Source organism: Cinclus cinclus, chromosome 1 (genome assembly GCF_963662255.1).
Source record: "Cinclus cinclus chromosome 1, bCinCin1.1, whole genome shotgun sequence".
NCBI lineage: Eukaryota > Metazoa > Chordata > Aves > Passeriformes > Cinclidae > Cinclus > Cinclus cinclus.
Window position 1 is genome coordinate 41,163,322 of NC_085046.1, and position 19,027 is coordinate 41,182,348.

The window sequence follows — 19,027 nt, forward strand, 5'->3', positions numbered from 1 at the left end:
GAAGCATTTGTCTGGCTCACATCACATTACACTCAGATTGCATCTGCAGTCTCCAGTTGCTCTGTTTTGCCTTCGGACAGGCACTCAGAAGGTTAGTCAGGGATGTTAAGGCCATGTTGGATAGGTATATGGGCACATTGTGGGGCTAATTCTTCCCCTGACTTGGACTAAATCAAGTGAAACTCCTGTTAAGCCAGAGGTATTGCCACAAAGCAAAATGGGCATGAAAAGATAGTAAACACAGACTGTTTCCTGCAGGCTGTTTATTCATATTCATTCATTTCTTCAGGGTGTGAGGAACACAGAAGCTAGATGCAGTGGCAATAAGACGTTAGGATGGCAGAAAGGGAATGAGGAAGTAATGTCCTTCTTCCTCTGCTAAGCAAACACAGATCTTTCTAATTACATAGTCTGATTTGAGATATGTATTACAGATTTTCGAAAAATTGTTAGAGGATAAATTACTGTAAGGTAATCATTGTATGGTTTCATATTGGGATAAATACATATAGACTGTATGTTCAATTTCAGTAGTATTTTGCTTGCTTTCATAAGAATAAATATGCATACACAGCTATTATGTGGTGCTATTCAATAACTAAATCTAATTTTCTGCAGAAGGCCACACATTAAAAAAAAAAAATAATCTTTGTTTTAAATGTTTTTCAGTGTGTCCTTTCTCTTAAGCTACTTTGTCTTTCACAGCCCCTTTCTTACTTATCTATAAAACATGAATGCCCCTCATCCTCTCGTCTACCAAGTCGCACTGGACCATTAAGGTCCGGAGTTTCTGATGTTGTGGCACTTGGGGACATGATTTAGTGTCTTCTGTGTTAGGTAAATGGTTGGACTCAAGGATCTTGAAGGTCTTTTCCCATCCAAGTGATTCCATGATACTGTGTTTCATTTGCTCTGTAATATTGTTCTTCTTATGGTATACCCTCTCTTTTGGAGCCCTTTTTTTTTTTTTTTTTTGGCGGTTTATGTTGATCTCTGTGCTGGTCTTTCCTTCATGCTTGGATAGAATCCACTGCCTAAGCAATTTCCAATTTCTCTCACTCCCACTTCCAGACCGCTGCCCTTCCCGAATTTGGAAAAAGTGCTGATGTGACACTGGAGCACTCGGTGAGATAAGTGGTAGGCTTCCTGAAACTCTGGTCTGTGTGCAGTGTCTGTTAGTAGGAGCAACTTGCAGCAACAAATCTGCAGCGTGGAACAGAGCCAGAGAAACCATGAGAAGTGAAAGATGTCCAGGTTACCTAAGCAAATTGGATTGTACAGGGGAAAGATTGGAATGTGTGAGAAATTAAGATAGGCTGCTCTTAAAATGTGCAGGACCATTGTCAAGTGTTCCATCAGTCTTGATTTCCTGTTGTTCTAACTGCATTTCTTCCCTTCTCAGGCATCTCTTAGGAACTTGGTGATGGTGAGGTCCATTATCTGCCACTATTATATTTAGATGTTTCTTCCAAAATGGTGAGAAGTAATGTCATTCTCATGACAGAATTGTCACTAAGCTTCAGAGTCATTGTAGTGACTTGCAGGGCTCAGCATTCCAGCAAAGCCCTTAGTGCAAATGCTGAAAATCTTTTCATTTTGTGTGTCAAAGATTATCATAGAATTTGAGACGTATGGAAAAATTGGAGTCTGTTCCATGGAAATTCTGCATTCCAGAAAGGCAGATCAGTACAGAGTCAGTGAGGAGAAAGAGCTTGGTGATGCATGGGATTGAAAGTGTACAGTAGGAAACTAGGAGTATAATTATACTACACAGTGAAGTATAGTATATAAATAATTGATCTAACCACCACTAAACTATTTCTAGAGGTGAATCAATGCAGCCATGTTAGTTTGGCTCTGAATACATGCTGAGGAAGACTGGCTGTCTCAGTGACAGGGCATGTTGGTCTGAAAGAAATGTGCCAGCTTATCTGCACAGCTCTTGGGACCAGGGACATTCAGGTGTAGAATGTCTGCAGTGTCTGCTCTGACAGACCTGGTGTACAGCCAGCTGGGACCTCTTCACATTGCATACCATGGTAGGAGAGATGTGCTGTGAAAGAACTTGCCTCAGTGAGCCAAGCTAAACAAGTAGTAACAGATGATATAATTTCCTTTTCTGAATGTACCATCACAGAGGTAAAGCTCTCTTTAAGCCAAGGAACTGTGTTAGTAGAATAGCATAAGTCATCAACTAACTAGGAATACACTGACTCTAAAAATCAAACAGAATTTCCTGTCTGGGGAGAGACATTTTGAGACTGCCATCTGATAGAGTAGTTACAAAAGGAACTTTGGTCACTTTTTGAAATAAAGAAGTTGATACAACTGCAAGTGTTAGAGTTGAATATTTGCAGTGATTCGGGAGCTCCCTTCTAGTCCTGTGTTCCTGTGTCTCACAATTCTGTTCAAGCATCAGAGTCAACAATACATCCCACTGTTGAATCACCTGGGAAGAGCAGGTCCTAATTATAACCTTGTGGAGTAATAGTCTGTTCTTATCTTTCATGTATCTCTTATCTACATATATTTCAACTATATTTCCATTAACACAGTTGAGGTGTGAAAGCAGTGGTTTGTCTGGTAGCCAGAAGTTTATAATCTTAAAAATATGTAAGGAATTAAGATGCTTCAGTTGGACAGTTAATGAAGCAATTTTGTTTTATCGTGATTCTTTTTAAGTAGCAGTGATAGAAGCAGGGAGCTCTTGGCCAAATTTCTTGTAACAATATGTCAAACAATGTACATTATGATTTCAGTCATTCTAGTCATGAGGACCTGAGAACTGCTGAATTCAGCCAGATGAAAAGCCTACCTAACCTAGTAAGTAGATACTTACGGAAAAAATGTCCAAAAGCAGTCATGCTTACAGTGATTTTTCCATCATGCTCTTCAGGCCTTCAGTGACTAGGAGACTTTTGTTTAACAGTTACTGCTGACCTACTGAATAGAACTGCTGAATCAATGAAGTCATGGTTTTTCTGATCCATGTACAGTTTGTGACTCACAGTATCCAATGAAAGTAAGTTTAGTTTATTCCAATATTTATATTGTGAAAACTAGCGAGCAACTATTACCAGGTCATCTTTTGAATAAAGTTCATTACTTCATACATTGCTCTCATATTCTTCTCTAGATATTTTTCTAATATCTTTTGATAACCTTTTTGATAATGGAATGCCTAAAGCCCCATATAGTATTTATAATGTGTTTGTGGCCTGAGCGTTTACAGGGCAGATTTTCCATGCTTTTCTCTGTTAATTTTTAAATAAACCCCAGGTATGTTTGTTCCTATAAGCACCAGATGTTTTCAGATTTCTTTCCTGGTGATACTAACACCCCATATATATACATATATGTGTATTTTTCACTTCCCTTCTTGATGTGCATTGCATTTAATGACACTGAATAGCCTCTGGCATTTTATCACCCATTCAGTATTGAACCACCTCCAAAGCTTTTCATAGCCAGCCCTGTATTTCCTCAGCCTAATAGTTTTGTGGCATTGATTTTTTTCCTTTGTTTTATTATGTGTGTTCTTTTCCACATTGTTTATGAATATGTTGAAGGCCCACATCTGTCAGCTGAGCCAAAGTCAGTGAATCCTGAAAAAGAATACAAGCAATATAAAATACAACCTATAAAAATAATTCAGCCTTTTTTCTTCTTGCTAAAATGAATTTTACAATTTTAGTTTTATTATTTATTTATTACATAAGTAGATGTATTTTTAATTTGTTTTCACAAAGCAGCTCTGCTTTTCAAAGCACCTACAGGATAATGGGAATAGAAGACAACAGAAATTCACTACTTTCTGATACCATAAACATCACACATGTTGACATTAATGACTAACATTTTTATTTCATATTTCACTGTACGTGATTCTGTCACATACTGACAGTTGAGGGTGATTGTCAGGAAATAACTGTTTAAAAAAACCTGTTCTTTTTATTTTTTTAAATGTTAGTATGAAAAGGTTGTCTTCGACTGTCTACAATCTCCTATTGGCTTAATCCACTATACTTACTTATTAAGCTATGAATACCTGCAAATCCTTTAAAGGATTAACTGTATCTGCCTGCTAAGCTGTCCAAGGCAGTTAAAAATAACTGCAGGCTGATTCTACTGACACACTAAAAATTGGACCTGCTCTACATTTTGTGTTGTATTTGCTGCTTCTTTGACAGATGTGATACACTCTGGAGGTACTTAAACCTTCTATGAAGTTGGGTTGACCAAGTGCTCTTAATAGCCCAGTTCTGACTAGCAGCTGTTTTCTCTTACAGCCCATAGAGGATCAGCATTTGCTTTGTCTCATGAAAAATGCCAGTGACCAGGAACATACAAGGTGGAAAAAGAAATTCAGCTTAATATCAGTTCACGAAATAAAGGTGTCCTTCTCTGAAGAAAAGGCTTTGATTTATACAGGTGGTCTTCAGTGCAGTCCTTCCTGTTTGATATGTTTGTTTTTTTTTTTCCTAGCTGTACTCATTGACTTCAGAAAATGTGTCTCTTTTCCACATTTACAAAATTTTTGTATTCTAATACAGTATAAGCATGTATGCTGGATGCTGCTAGGTATTATAAAGAATGCAGCCAAACATATGAGGTTCATCACAGTGGAAGCCTTACAGGGAATGCACAGTTTCTCTGGATGGGCTGGAGAGCGCACGAGACAGCAGCACATTAAAATGTGTACCCCTATTCCTGCTGGCTGTCAAAGAAGAAGAGTTGAACTTCACCACCTTCCTTGATCAAGGAAGTTAAATAGTACAATATGTAAAGTGGAAACTTTGAGACAAGACTTTGCACTTTCCATTGTCTTTTGCCAAATATTTTCTCTCAGAAGTCTAGTACTGGTACAACAGAAATTTCTGGCTGCAAAAGGATACCAATAAATGCTGGTGTTTTCTTGCTGTCAAAGGACATTGATTCTCTTCTATGGTGATTCCTACCTTCATTAATAGATTGTTTAGGTTCCTGCACACAAAAAGCAGATCAAGTGTACGTAACAGCTGAAACTGGCTCTCACACTTAAAAGAGCTGAAGGAATGTAACATGGCATAAAGTTATTTTCCCCCCAAGTGATAGGTATCAGGCCAATTCATACTTAGCTGGGTGCATGAAATCTGGATTTGTTTAAAGCTGAAGGGGGAATACTGAAAACCAAATTCAGTGAGATGCAGGTACTCACAAGGGACAGCTCTGTCACCATTCCTTATAGCAAACTCCTGGTTGTAAAAAAATATATGCATATTGAAAAAGATGGAAGTTGGGTTGGGGGTTTGCCAGCCACTGTTAGAGTGTAAAGCACTGCCACAAGTGCAGAAGGAATGTTGGATCCATCAGTGTGGATTCAGCCTTCAATCCCCAAAAAATATAGCTGCTAGAATTCTTTAGCTTAGCTAGTTCAACAGCTAGGTAGTTGATGATTAATTACTTAATTATTACATTACTTGGCAGTAGGAGGGCTGTAGATTTTCCTTCTCTTCCAAATACGTAAGCAAACTGCACAACCCCACCTGAAGGTTCTAGCTGAGACACAATAAGCAATACAACTACATTAACATTAATATGTGCTAATTTACGTCTAAAATACGGATTTAAAACTGTGCTGAGACGGCTTCATACTGAGCTGTATCAAGAAGTCACATTTTGCTTTTACTATTTCTACCTAAGGGAAGCCAACAAAAACTTGGAGAGTTACATTTTAAGCCCTTGTTCCAATCAGTGTCTGCCTGTGTGTGGCTCTGGTCTGCCTGAGGAAGTGCCATGGCTAAGCAGATACATTGCTTGTATCAGTGTTTCTTAGTGCAGAATTTCTGGTGTGCCCTGCATTACACTACTCAAGCAACAGATCTCACAGACGTACCTGGCAGATCGTATGATTCTGTTTATTTCAATAATAGTTTTTCTGATTAGGCATATATTCCTTAATGCTTGGTTTTATCTGAACTTCACCACTAGCTGTCAAGTTAAATTTTACTCAACGTGTATTTTTGGAGGGAAAAAATAGACTTGTACAAAATGCACTTCCTAACATAAACTATTTAGTATTTTGTTGTGAAGAAAAAATAGCATTCTAATGTTTTAAAAGAGAAATCTTGTGGAACCCAAGCTTGTCAAATTTTTTGCAAGAAACTTGCTGGCCGCCTGCCAGTTCTCCACCCATCCACTTGGCAGGTGGCCCAGCCTTCCGAAGAGCTGCAGTTGCCTCTGTGTCAGGGCTGGCAGCACTTGCAGGGCTGCAGGTCCCTGAGCAGGTGTCTGGATGGGTTCCCTCCCAAAGGGTCCCTGTCACCCTGGGGTGATGTGCTGTGCCTCCTGCCTCCAGCAGACCTGGAAATGTTTTATCTTGTGCCAGCTTTTAGTAGTTCTTTAAGAAATTGTTTCATAAGTGGACATCCTGTTTCTGCCACTAAGGAAGGCCTTGTACCTGAAAACAGAGATGGATGCCTTTAACACATCACTTTGTAGCAGTCCTGCTTCTGAAGAAGGTTCATGAAGAAATGGCACAAAATGCACAGCATGTTTAGAGGAATGTTGCTTTTTAAGTTGGAATTTGGCTTCTGACATTAGCATTAGTTTTTGTTGAGGTTTTCTGCTTTCCTCTTATCTCAACAATCTTTTTCCCCCCTCAAAATAGCTAAACCTAGTTGAGGTTCAATCAGACATCAGCAATATCTTGTGGACTAACATGCAATTTTTTTATCAGTTAAATATTCATGGTAGTTGCTACAACCTTGGTATTAATAACGTATTGTGAAAGAACTGTAGGAATAAATAGAAGCTGATAAGCCTTATGTCAGTGTGTACATGGTTGTTGACCTTAGTATTTTTATCCTATCTTTTTAGGGCTGAGAAAAGTACAGTTTAAGAACATGGAGCATTCTGGGGTGTGTAACTCTGTGTATAAAAGTAAGTGCCAACTCAGGTTAATGAATAATAAAAGTGCACAAAGCAGTCTTTCTTCCTTTTCCTGATTATTCTTTAATATTTTGCCGCATTTTGAATAGCTTGCTAGAAAACTTATCTTTCCTAATGAAGCTCTACTCCAAAGATAAATCAATTCCACAGTAATAGGCAGGCTTGGAGAAGAACTATTTTCTCAGCTGCAGCTATTGCTTGTAGATTGCTACTAGATGTCATGTAAATAAATAAATCAATATCAACTTTATTGAAGCTCAATAATTACATTGAAAGACACATGCAAATGTAATGAAGGAACTGTGATACACCAAATAGTTCATAGACTGTTGTCTGGAGATTATACCTTTTTTATGACTGCCCTCAAAGAAATGTAATGAATTTTTAATTAATACCGTAAAGCATAAGAAAATCTTGTAATTAATTTGGCAAATAGAAACAGTAGTAGATGACATTCTGATAAAATTTCTCTAGTTTAGTAACTTTTTCAGCAAATGTGCTTAGTGATTTCACTTCAGACTTTTCCCCACTGAAGGCAGTAAGTCTATTCCTGAAGTTCCTAGTGGGGTAGAGTAACAGTTTAAGAGTCTAAGTGGATATTATTTTGGCTTTTAGAGTGTTACCTCACAGCACAAGAAATGAAGGACTAAACACTGCCTTTTTTAAGGAGCCAGTAGCCTGTAAAAATTGGTACAAATGGTGGAATCACTATAATAATAATAATTTTTAAAAAAAATCCTCTCCCATTTCTCAGATAGTACAATATGTTGGAGTGGAGGTTAGCCTTGTTGTGCATTTTGCAGATGCTTCCAAATAGCTGCTCAAGATGAAACCAAGCTAAATTGATTTGCCCCTGCGCTACTGCAGCTTTATATATATTGAAAGCATTGGGAGTCTGTTAATAATAAAATTAGAATAAAATAAAAATAAATCATACACTGTTTATTGCTGACGTGATGACAAGTAGTTTCTCTTTGGTTTTATTACTCTCTTGCACTAGCCCATATAAAAATGTTTTTCACAACATTTACAGATTCCTAATAACTGCCTAACTCCATTTCTGCTTGCAAACTTACTAACAACATGCTTACATAAAGTAGACCATGGTGGTCATATCTTCCGCTCATCCTGGCATTGCTCCAACAGCATAGCTGCTGACTTCATGAGGATTTGGATACAAACTTAAGTCCATGCTTAACTGCTTTGTCAATCTGTCTCTCTCTCTCCCTCTCCTCCTGCTGTTACTATCATATAACATCTATGAAATTTATCTCATGCTGACATATGAATGAATGTTCAGGTATTTCTATACACCCTTGGTACACAAAGCTGTGATTGATTTACTCATGTTTCAAGCCTGAAGAAAAGACTGATCCACTGTGAATTCCAGAGTGGTGTGAGCTTGTGTGTGTTTATCTGTTCTCTAAGACCACGTGTGGGCTTCTCATCCAACAAAAACTTCTGTAAGAAGGGAGACTGCTTTTCAGAATAAAACATTCTCTGGGATTCCATGCCAAAACTTACGCTTTTTGTAGCAGTTGTAAATTAAGTCCTCTTCTTTTTTTGGTTTTTGATTTAAATTTATTTAAATTCATTTACAGGTATTAAGAACTTGATAAACATTTTTTTTCAATATATTTAAAAACATTTACAGCAAAATACTACATCAGCAATAGTAGCAAAGCTTTAGAAAGTGAGTTGTAGAACTACTATTATATATAATCTCACATACAAAACAAAAGTTATTACACAAAGGAAGGTATAATAAAATTACAGCTGTAGGCAGTGGCTTTCATGAAGAATGTAAGTTTTTCAAATATTTAATAATCTAAGAAATTTTGCCAGAAGTGTAACCTTGTGTTTATGTAATTTATCTGCATTCTTCCCCGAAAATAGCATTCAGCTACAATAAGGTTTAGTTGGGCGTTTATACATGACCACATTAATGAATGTGATATTTGACTGTCTAGAGAGATGTGGATATACTTAAACAAAAGGGTTTATAACTGCTTTAATTATTGTAATAAATCTGAGCTAAGGGAAATATTGTCATAAATTAGAGAGAAAAAAATATTTTAAGCACATATTTCCTTGAGTTTTATCTCCTAAAATGTTGGACAGCATTTCTATGTATTTCTTCATAGTTTAGTATTTGCTAGATATAATGTTGTTTCCCCTGGCATGTGTGTTCTGTAAGGCAAGGCACAACAGAATCAAGAAATAAACATCTGACCATGTCACAAATCCAATTAACTCTGACAAGGGCTAGTAAAGTCAAGCGAATAACAAAGCACTGCTGTCTGGAAGCAGCTTTGCAGACAGTAGGACACCAGCTGGACAAAGCAAAACTACTTCAGGCAGCTGAATTTTCTGCCTCCGCTAAGATCATCTTATACCCTGGTGAGGTCACAACGTTATAGCATTTTCAAGTGTCAGATCACATCTCTTCACTGTTTCTAAGCGGCAGGGAGGAGGAGGAGGAGGGAAGCATTCCTCTTACAGAATGTAAAATATGTGCTAATGTCATTACAAGGTAATGCAGCAAAGCAAAAACTGCAATTACCATGGCACAGCCTCTCCTCAACCACCACCACAGCATTGGGTTATGAGAGAAACCTCCAAAAGATTTCAGTGCAACAATCCTCAGGCAGGAATCATGGTCGTTTTCTACTCAAGGCCTGTGCATGTTCAAAATAGCTCCCCTTTTTCTGGCTCTTGACACATGTAGCTACCCTATGTCCCATTTAATGAAAATGGGTGATTAAATGATTGCTTCACTGGGCTGCTGCATTCATCCATGCTTGAGACTCAGAAATGTGGGGGAATTTCTCATCTGGAGTATAGCGGTATCAATCCAGAGACATTACTCTGGCAAAGTTATTTTGGGTTTATCTTGAGAAGAGGAGCCACTCCCTGCCTGTCAGACTGGAAATTGAAATTCTTCACTGCGTGTTTCCAGATAAAAGGAAATACGTGCTCCTTTTACTTTATCTGTGTAACCCAAACAATACAATGTTACCCTTGGAATCTTTTCTTGCTCTAACCTATTTCCCTGTCATGCAGTATCCTTAGGTAAAATGCTTTCCACTTACACTGTAGTAATAGAAGGAATCTTAGACCCATATACAATACTCAGTATTTTTACTGTTAATTGTCAACATTATTTGGTGCTCCTAATAACCTACTTTTCTAGTAGCCAGAAGAGTCAAATATGTAGTTTGTCAGGTTTAACATGGGTTATAAAAGTGAAACAAACAGGTATCTTCAACTTTGGGATGGAGGAAAGAATATTTCTTAGGAAACAATAGGAGAATTTGGGTTAGCTCATAACCCACAGTTAGTTTGCAGCTGAAATTTCCCAGCACTTTTCTAATATTCTTATTTAATTGAAACTAAAATTATATTAACGTCAGCAAAATTTTCCAAAGGAAGATTTCTTTAGTTAAGAATGAGATTTCTGGGTTCTAGAAACCAGAAACGAATATACACAATGACTCAGTGATTATGTTATTAAATTAGTAGATTTAGAGCAAGAAACTGAAACTGTTTTCTAATTCTACATGTTTCCATGCACTGCATCTTTTGAATCTTTCACCCCCTGCAACTTAAAAAAATATTTGTTCATCTTGGAGTTGGTCTCAATTTTCCTGAACCTGAGAATTTAACATGGGTGAGATGGTAAACTGAAGTGTCAAGATGGTCTCTGAAATCAAAAAAAGGAGCAAGGAAAGGATAAAAATATGCACCATTGCTTCTACAGAAAACTAAAAATTAAATCCGTCACCATGCTTGTACTTTTTTCTAACTGCACTGAAACTTGATCTTCTTGCTATAACTTTGGACACAAATAGAATTTAGCAAATGGAGATATGCTGTAGAAGCAGCACAGGCATATGCTGACATACGATTACCATATGTCAGTCCACAGTGATTCTCAAGCTCCTGAGACATATTTTGTTCTTTAAATAGTTTTCCATCTTTTCAACATTTTGAAGCACATTATGTTCATTATACTTTTTGCCTTCTTCTTTGAAGCCACATGCACTTACAACTGACTTAGATTAAGCAGGAAGGCCAGATAGAAAGAAGCTAAAATAGTTTCAGAAATTACTACTACAGTAAAATATATTTGGAACTTCGAGAGTCAACATGAACTATTAAAATAAAATAAAGTCTACATTAATCTTTATAAATAAAGAAAACATATGGGTTAGGATTTTTGTTCTGCATTCATCCAGGATCACATGCAGTATTTTGTTACTGGGATGTAACACAGCAAGTTAAAATTTAATTGAAAAAGCAACAAAACCCCCTTTGTATTTAATCATGTATCATTAAAACCTGAGGTTTTGAATGGAACTGGAGACTGACTGAGTCAGAACTTCACAGACTCACAGAGAACAGTAGCTACCAACAGGATATTTGTTGTTGCTTTTCACAACAATCAAACAAAAAAGGGATATCTCTGTATGATCTGCAGATGTGCAGCATGAAGGCATTTAGATGCAAGTTTTAGAGAACCCTACAATTTTGGGCAAATAATAGATAAAACCCCTTCTATTTCTGAAAAAACAACTCCATCACTATAGACCTAACATCTTTCAGCAAATTGTGTGGCAGTCTAATGTTTTTAAGTTTCTAAAAGCTTTGGAGGAAAAAATACTTCAAATTTACTCAAATGCCTCAAAATTTACTCAAATTTTACGCTGTGAGAGTGTAAAAAAATAAGGACGAATAATGAGAACATACATAAAAATTCTAATGCACACTTTTAAGGTAGAAAAACTGTACTGAATACATTTTTTGGTTGCAACATCTCATATGGCTTTATCAGTAAAATAATTCTTTAGTGAAAAAAAATTTTGCTTTATGCTTCTCAAGAGAGAAATAATCTATTTCTGAATGTCTGGAGAAATGCTGAGAATAATAACTACAACAAACAAGTCATTAGTAAGAATCTACTTTTTCAGTGCCTGGAGACATAATTTCCTAATAAGCTCCAGCCTCCTAACTGTTGCAAACCAAAGACATCCAGTATTAGACTTTCCTACTAAGTGTGCATATCAGCTTGTGCCAGCACAGGAAGAATTCTTAAGGCTGGGCTGAAAGAACCAATGCTTCCTCAAAGCCTTTTATTCAACACAGGTATATTTGCTTTCTAGTTCTGTGTCCTAAAAAGGGTCAAAACTCTGCAATGTTGAAGGGCATAAAGTAGTGCTTGACACATTGGACATAAACACATATGTCATGCAGACATCCTCCTGTTAGGATTAAATCAGTTCTTGCTTACACTAAAAGGCACTGATGTAATCACAAAGTGTTTTAGAGACCTTCTACTCCTTACTGGGTAACGCTGGAAATTTTACCCCTGTGCAAGTTATGGATTGGGTCTTAGTATACTTTTGTTGAAATAAAGGTACTCCTGTCAATTTGGGGGTTGAACTGGAAACCAAAGTTCTACAAGATTTGTGCTGGCCTTCTTTACAGGAAGGTAAACAACCCAAAATGCATGGTGATACATGAATAGTTCTCCTCCTACAACCTTTTTGGTTGCCAGAGTAATTGCAATTGGGCGAACAATTTCTTCTGGATGACACCAGAAGAAAAAAAATGAAGAAGATAATACAGAACCATGTTTTTGTCTCTTATCCTAGGAAAGCCTTACATGGCACAATTTGGATGATCTCTGGACTTAAACACATTACCAGAGAAAGATAATGATGCTATTGTGAGAGCCAAATGAAGGGACAACACATAATACTACATACAAGGAAAATCAGAGATCTTGAACAAGTAAGGAGGAGATACATGTTGGAGTTATTTACCAGGTACTATAATGTGAAGAAAAGCAGAGCACCTCTTCTCAAAAGGGAATTACAGAACTTTATTGAGGATATTTTGTCATCATTCCTCTAAATCCCTTATGTTACACAGTTCTGTGTTTCTCAGTGGTACCCCCTTGGTCTCAGAAGTTTTTACCCACTTGTTCTTTCCACATCCCAACATCCTGTCAGTATAAGCTTGTCTCCTTGGCTCAGCATCTCTGACTGTTAACAAAGCTGTCACAGAGCTAAACTCTGTCAGAAAGATATCCTGTCTCTTTTTCATATGTGAAAACAAGGGGTAAGAAGGGTGAACTCAAGGTGTTTTCCTGGCACCGTTACAGTGCCTGAGGGCAAAGGCTATTCCTCCTCCCCTGTGCCTCCAAGCAATCCATGTTCCCGCACCAGAGTGAAGAGCAAGATATCAAACAAGTAAAACAGTGTCACTCAGAAACTGGAGGAGTAAGAAAAGAGGGCTTCCTTCTGCCTGTGAAGTTTTTATGTATGTAGTGGAGACTGGTGTGAAACGTATCTATGCGAGACAGGTGAAAGGGGGACTTGATACTTCTTAGAGGTCCCGTGGTCGAGGAAGTTTTGTGAGAGAGCTTTTTTTTCAGGGAGTTTCAAAATAGGTGATGATGATGTGCAGTACTGGCCCAATTCCCACCAGATGCAAAATAACTTCTGTGTGAGAATATACTGAAGCTGTGAGGAACCTCACCCCCTGCAGTTTACAGCTGCCAATGTGCTCCTGCTGGTCTGAATGACTTGCCAAAGTAAGCACAGCCTCTGTTGGTTTATTCACTGAGCAGACAGTAAAAATATGTACGATGCACAATAATTTTCCAGGAAAATATATTCCATAGCACTCTGAAAGTAAAAATACTGTATTTAAATGAGATTCACAGCAGCATGTTTTATTGACTTTGCGAGATGGATTCAGAAAAAGAGGATTCCCAAGCTGAGACTAATAGCTACATTCAACATACTTACGCTAGTTTACGTTGTAAGCAAGAATTCCACGGGCCCAGCAGAAAAGTACCTGGGGGTGTTTGTTGACAGCCAGCTGAACATGAGCCAGCAGTGTTCCTAGGTGGCCAAGAAGGCCAATGGCATCCTGGCCTGTAAAAGAAATAGTGTGGCCAGCAGGACCAAGGCAGTGATTGTCCCCCTGCACTTGGCACCTCAAGTTCTGTGTTTAGTCTTTGGCCTCTCACTGCAAGAAAGACATTGAGGTTCTGCAGCATGTCCAGAGAAAGTCAACAAAGCTGATGGAGGATCTGAAGCACAAGCCTTATGAGGAGCAAATGAAGAAGCTGGGGGTGTTTAGGCTGGAGGAGGTTCAGGGGGGAACCTTATTGTTCTCTACAACCACCTGAAAGGAAGCTCTAGCCAGGTGGAAGTCAGCCTCTTCTCTCCAGACAGGGCAAGAGAAAATGGCATCAAACCTGTACCAGGAGAGATTCAGGTTGGACACTAGGAAGAATTTTTTCGCTGAAAGGGTTGTCAAGCATTGGAATGACCTTTTGCTCCAGGTGCTGGAGTCACCATTCCTGGAAGCGTTCAAGAAATGAATGGATGTGGCACGAAGGAGGTCTTTTTCAACCTTAATGATTCTTTCTGAATGATCATTCCATATTTAAACATGCCTTGCTTTATTGTACAGTGCCACCTAGGGGGTAAATGCTTTTAAATTAGAGTGGCAAAGGAGAGGGAGCTTTATTAGTAACATAGAAAGCATTTCTTCTTTTACATTCTCTTTTGAATATATTAGGCAAAAAAAGTGCTGTTGAGATTTTCATACTGTGGAATCTGGCAAAATAACTGTAATTTTCATAGGTCCCTTTTGAGCTGGCCATACTTTTTTCTCTCTTCCATAGCATAGCAGTGACTGGGGACACCACAAATCCCAATTTTCTCCTCTGCTAGCCAGGTCTTGCTGGTATGATCAGTGGAGCAGTTATCTGCATCTCTTTACAGCTGTAAGGCTGAGCAGGAGATTGCTGTATTGCTGTGTTTGGGTCTTCAAGGATTAGAAATAGAGCCTTGAAAAGTCTGCTTTTTGAGGCCAAAAGCAGAGAGAAAACTCTGGTCTACTTCTGCTTAATCTAGTCTGCTAAAGGAAGGTAATGTACAAGGCAGGAATGAGATGTGGAGACTACTCTGTCTGAGAGCAGATAGGTTTTATTCCTCCTGAAACTTCCCCCACTCTCCTTGAAATTACAAATTACAGTTGGCTCCTTTGGGACTCTAATGATTTAGCTTAGAAATGGGCAAAAGAAACCTAGAAACCTTTTTCTTTCCTGAAAAACCAAAATTACAGGAGCGGTAACATTTTAGGAATGGGGGATTTTTTTGTTTCTTTTTTTTTTCTTTTTTTCCCCCCACACTTTTTTTATTCTCTCAAATGACATTTTATTTTATTCTGCATCTTCCACAGCAGATGGCGTGCCTGCCTCCCTGAGACCATTGATCCCAAGCAGAATGCAATTGATACAAGAAACTTCTATAACATAGAAACAATTGTATAAGGAACAATTATGCAAGAAACTTCCTACTCTTAGAATAGTGATGCTACCACAATACTTTTGAAGGAAAAATGCCAACATTTTTGATTGCATGACTGTGTGTTTGAATTGTAATAAAGGGCAAGTCACTTCCCTTTTTTCAGTAACCTCCACACACATAAGCAATTGAGTATTAATAAGAAGACTTTTTGTGTTGAGTTCCTTTTTAAGATACTGAAAAAAAAAAGTCCAACCAAAAAAGACAGCTGAAAAAAGTTGCTTTATCTGTCCCCTAGAAATGGAAAAGAGAAATTATTTTGGAACTACAGGCCATAGACATGGCAAAATGGTGATGGAAGTTATACCAAAGCTTGCTGTAAGTACTCCTCAGATAAACAAGTCCTGTGGAAAAATCATGGCATGATGGATGAAGCAAACTCTTACTACTGTCCTCTAGGTGTCATGATGTGGAAGAGGAGCAGCGGGATACCAGTGCTGCCACACTTGAAGCTAAACAGGTTTTGACATGATTGTTAGAGAAAAGCTACAGTAGGGCATGGCAAATTCACCATGATGCCCATCCTGATGTGACATGCTCTGGAGCAAGCAGGCTCCTGCTCAGGTACTGGCAATAAACACTGAACCAAGCCTGGGAAACAAGGACACAGACATCCACATCAGGTCCACATTGGTCATTCTGGCTTGGTCACTCAGTATAGATTTTTAGTGACTTCCTTGTTTTGATAAAATCAGAGAGAATATGCAGTTAGACTTGTAGCACAGTGCTCTTCCCTTTATAGGTTTTATTTCTTACCAAAACAGCATGGTTTTAACATATATATATTTACACATAAATAAACAGAATGGCAACATAAATAAATAATTACACTGTTAAATATATAAACATTAGGAGGACTTGCTAGTGCAACTTTACTTGCAGATATTCGCAAATACATACAGGTCTTGTCAAATAGCTCTTTCTTACAAAAGAAGATACAACAAATTCAGAGACTGGGAATAAGACATTTAAGAATAAGGATTGTGTGATTCTTTCACATATATATGTCTAAAAGAAAGCCTGAAGATCAGAGTTGAGTGAAGATGAACTGGAAAAGTGGTGATAAACAGTAAGTTATTAGACATCATTTGGAATATTCAGAATTTAAATTACAAAATAGAAAGAATCATCCTGCTCTTCAAATTCCTGAAATAAGCCTGTTCTTTTTCAGAATCCTTCATGTTACAGGGCCTGGCTCATTAAAAGCTGTGATTTAAAGCTGTTCAGAGCTGGTGTGTGAGAGTGTGTTTCTTCCCAACTGTATCCCTATGCTTAATCTTTCCTTACCTACAAACCTGACCTCTCTGAGAGGCCTGACAGCAGTTAGGGAGAACACTGTCACTGGAGGCCACTGCAAGAAGACTGCTAAGAAATCCTGCTTCCACTAAATCCCTTTAGCTGTTGACTTCCCCAAGGACAACTTTCCTCCTTAAACCTTTCTTTAAGGTGCAAGAGGCACACCATAGGTGCAGTGTGTATGAGACGCTCTGCGCTGTCTTGACAAGTGTTGTCTGCTGGCAACGAGGCAAAAACCGTACAAGCTGACACCTCTTAATCAGAACGGAGTGTATCTACACTTGCTGTCACAAGTAGAAAAACAAGATAATGTTTAACAGGAATAAATTAGGAAGGACTGGGGGAAGGGGGAAATCTTGGAGAGCCACGTCTAGAGAAATAACAGAAGACACAGAAGAAGCACACAGTGCACATCAATAATAGCCAATAAGGGTAACTGTCCTTGTGTCTCTGGAGATTGACTCCAAGGGATGGAGATGCAGGGAGCCTTTTGGTGCTTGAAGGGGACACCTTTTGGGTGCCTTCTAACCTCATTGCACTTCCTGTTGCAAATATAACTATGAGGGTTCAAAAGAGAACCCTCTACCTGGCTCCTCTGCACTCATCTGCAGAGTCCATGTCCAAGAGTCAGAACAAGAAGTGGCTGCTGAGCCTACCAGGACAGACTGAAGCAAAGGTGAATGCTTAAATACTATGTATAGCAGATCCAAGTAACCACAGAATCCATTAGCTTGGAAAAGCCCTCTGAGATCATGAAGTCCAGCCTACGACTGAACACCACTGTGTCAGCCAGACCATGGCACTAAGTGCCATGTCCAGCCATTCCTTAAACACTTACAGGGACAGCAACTCCATCACCGCCCTGAGCAATCCATTCTAATGTTTAATTGCTCTTTCCATGAAGAAATTCTTCCTGATGCCCAACCTCCCCAGCACAGCTTTAGGCTACTCCTGTCACAGCTTGCCTGAGAGAAGAGCCTGATCTCCACTTCACTGCACCCTCTTTTCAGCAATTGTAGAAAGTGATAAGGTCACCTGTCTTGGTTTGAAAGACATGTGTCTGCTAAGAAAGGCAGGAGCCTATTTTTGAAATCGAGAATGTAAACCCCCTCCCTCCAAATTATTATAATTTTGAAATTAAGGAGCTTTCAGGCAAAGATGTGAGAAATTGGAATAAGAGTTCTTTACTAGGAACATTAAAATAGAAATAAAGTATTACAAAAAACAAACCCCAAAACACTGACAGAGTGAGAATACAACCTGACACCCCGTCAGTCAGAATACTGGTAGCAGTCCAATTAAATGGTGACTGCAGTCCTCCTGGAGTAATAGATGTGGTTCTGCTGAAGCAGTGGTACTGTAGAAGGCTGCAGTTTTCCTCCAAAGGTTCAGTGATGATGTGGAAAGGTCCAGTTTTCCTCTAGAATGGAGTGGAAAAAGACTGCTTTATTATCCCAAATCTCAGTTTCTATCTAGGTAGGAAAGGCTTGGCTCCTCCCCCTGGCTGGAGCATCTCCCAATGGGATGATGTGATTTTATCAGTCAAACAGTAGGATCTAATGGTCCATTAACAGCTGATATCTTCCTGGAGGAAGGATAAGTTGTGGAAAAGATAAAGAACAATGCCCCACCTGGTTTTAACAGATAGCCTCATTAGCAGAAAATTTCTCCTAAGGAGGCAAGGATCTCTGCCCATCCTGGTTTCAACAGATGGTGATAGAATACATACTTTTGGTCACATCCTGTATTGCAACCTTAGACATCACCCCTGAGCCTCCTTTTCTCCAACAACCCTGGCTCCCTTGGCTGCTCCTCGTTATCCTCCAGACCATTCACCAGCTTCAGTGACCTTCGCTGGACCCACTCCAGGACCTTTATGTCCTTCTGCAATTGAGTGGCCTGGAACTGGACACAAACACTTAAGAATCTTTAATATTCACAACTATGCCAGTGCCATTTATCCCATGCCTGTTACTTCAATGAGAAATACAACAACGAACATTACAAAGGCTAATTTGGGTCTTCAGTCTGATGAGGGCTGGGTCCCCCCAGCCAGGCTTCGGGTGTTCAGTGCAAACAGCCACTTAGGAAGGAATATGGATGCAGGCACCGAACCTGCACAGGGCACTTACTGCCATTAATTAGTAGGGAGCAGCACCTTAAGAATACTTTAGAAAGTCTTCCTGATAATCCACAGGAGCTAGAGAATGTATTGAATGGAAGCCTCCAGGTCAATGCTATTGCTCCGCAGTGGTCACAGAATGGGTGAGGTTGGAAGGAACCACAGTGGGTCAGCTGGTCCAACCTCCCTGCTCAAGCAAGACCATCCCAGAGACACTGCACAGCATTGTGTACAAGGGGCTCTTGAATATCCCTGGTAACGGAGACTCCTCCACCTCTCTGGAAAATTTGTG

General features: G+C 38.9%; 1 long non-coding RNA gene across 3 annotated transcripts; it reads left to right on the forward strand.

Annotated features, from left to right (window-relative positions):
• Positions 1–17: 17 nt before the first annotated feature.
• On the forward strand, positions 18–16,758 carry LOC134053752 (uncharacterized). 3 transcript variants are annotated; one of them, XR_009933966.1, is made up of 5 exons: positions 18–1,476; positions 2,760–2,823; positions 2,930–3,022; positions 6,859–6,921; positions 15,193–16,758. It is a non-coding gene; the product is annotated as an uncharacterized LOC134053752 (long non-coding RNA). The 3 variants fall into 3 exon arrangements; XR_009933967.1 differs by having other exon boundaries at positions 18–1,125; positions 1,403–2,823; XR_009933965.1 differs by having other exon boundaries at positions 18–2,823.
• The last annotated feature ends 2,269 nt before the right edge of the window (positions 16,759–19,027 follow it).